Below are 2,465 nucleotides of genomic sequence, written 5' to 3' on the forward strand. Positions count from 1 at the left end.
CCCTTGGAATTGTCCTAACTTTTTGCACCTGCAAGTGACTGATGATGGAGTAAACCAGAATTAAATCAATAAAATGTATTTATTGTATTTCTTGGTTGAAATGGAGGTTCACTATCATCATAATCACTATATCACAAAACTGAAGGCAGAAGAAGACTGTTCTTCTTGAGGTGACTCCTTCAGTTTGTCTAACAGCCTCCTGCAGATCTACCGGTCTGTAGCCAGCACTCTGTTCTTTGCTGTGGTGTGCTGGGGTGAGGCCAGCAGACTTAACAAGCTGGTAAGGAAGGCCAGCTCTGTGGTCAGGGTGGAACTGGACACTCCATTGCTCTTCCTGTTGCTTCTTCTATTATTGGGAGTTGTTCCTCATCCCAGTCAAGGGCCTAAGGATATAGGGTGTTGTTTGCTGTACATACTGTGAAGCCCCTTGAGGCACATTTTTTATTTTGGAGGTAGGGATATATAAATCAAATTTATTTGACCCCTCTTGTTGTTTTTGTTCTGCTGTATGTCTATTGGATGAGATGGAAACCCGTACGATGCTACTTGTTGTTTACTCATTCTGTCGTCACAGTTCATTCTTAAATTATGACTAAAACTCTACTTTGAGGTCACAGTGACCTTTGACCTTTGAGTCAAAACTGTCACCAATTGTGAAATATGGTCATTCTTTTTTTTTTTCGTGAGGTCACAGTGACTTGAGTTGTTCCTACCCTGCTGCAAAATGTAGCAACTGAAAGTGAAAATAAACACACACACACAGTTAAAGTAAATGAAGGAGGTGTTCATTATAGATTATAAACCAAAAAAACAACACATGTACACACGTTTAGTAGAATTGTTTTACATCACAATTATAGATAGAGATGAGATCATCTCATATATCAGTTATTGACGAGCTGATAATTGGCAGTAAGGCTGTGAAATCAGTGAGTACAATGACTCATCACTCTGTTGTTTACCGCGCTGTGAAGCTGGGATGATGACGTTCGTCCAACACTTGAACGCTTCCAGAGAGAATCACTTGAGAAATGAACAAACATTTAATTGATTATCAGAACTATTTTTGATTCATGTTCTGCTCATTAAATAACCAGTTATCAGCTCATACTTTTGGTATTTCAGCTGTAAGAAATACAAAATGTGACACAGAACATGAAGGCATCAAGCAAACAAACAGAACTTTCAAGTGTTTTGTTGAAATCATCAAATTGATTTCATGTAAGGTGCTTATATCCATTAATAATAAGTTCAGCACTGAGAGCTCAAAACACATAGTCTTATTGGTAAAAAGAGACACGTGTGGACTTCACCTGACAATCCTGCTCAGATGAAAAGTTATAAAAGTCTAAGACAGAGAGAGAGAGAGAGAGAGAGAGAGGTTATATTAGTTCAGATTAGTGGTACAGCCTGCCAGGTAGATTGGCTCTGTGTGTGTTATAAATGGCTAATATGTTGATAGTTGGCGACTGACTGATGATTTTATCTATAAATAATTCTTCATGTTGTCTTCTTTAGATTAGATTCAACTTCATTGTCACTGCACAAATAAGTGAAGAATGGGGGAGGAGACCTCTAAGAGTCAGAGTGATCGCTCGCATACAGGCGGTAATTTTCCCTCACAGGAAAAAATGAGTAAGTTTCCACAGCAGGTACGGGTTCAAAATCATTCATTTGATCAATAAGGACTATAAATCAATCCTTTAACGTAAAGAGGCTGAAAGAGGCAGCTGAGGTCTGTGCAGTGCTGAATGAACACGTCACCTTTCTGGCTGGTTGCTGATATGGAGGGTCATTCCACGAATGGGGTGTGATTTGGACTTTGACAATTTCAGATTTTTGACCAAATGTATGACTTTTCTGAACACCCCATAACATTAACTACATATTCAACTTCCAGAAAAACATAAATTCCCATCTCAGGTATCAAATCTCTACTATTATTGGTCATTGTTTTATGGTGTGGGCAATATTAGTCTTCAACCCCATTACGGACACTACTGGAAGTGTCTGAATATGATTATAAAATGTATTTGTAATTAAATCAACATTTTTCTACTTTGTTAAACCTGCTTACTGGAACAGAGCCCTGATGTTTCAACTCAGCATTCTACATCTTCTCTTTTGGAGAAACATCTTTATGTGAGGAGTCTGTTTAACAGCTCGTCAAGTTCGCTCCCGTACGAGGTAAATTCAGAATGAGCAGGATCGAGGGTGTGTGAGGACTTTCATGGAAACCTGACACACACACACACGGATCAATTCACTGCCCACAACATTCAGCTTCCAGTTTGAAGAGAAGAGCTGCCCCAACAGAGAGACGGTGGTTAGAGAGTTTGAGAGCTGGAGAATGAAACGAGAGGGAGTGGGGGGACTGACGGAGAGAGAGATCCTCTCATGAGTTGTGTGAGTCAGAGAACTTCCATTTCACGACTGATTCTACTTCAGCAGCCAAACTAATTGTT

Source organism: Morone saxatilis, unplaced genomic scaffold (genome assembly GCF_004916995.1).
Source record: "Morone saxatilis isolate NCDOM2014 unplaced genomic scaffold, NCSU_SB_2.0 Contig20, whole genome shotgun sequence".
NCBI lineage: Eukaryota > Metazoa > Chordata > Actinopteri > Moronidae > Morone > Morone saxatilis.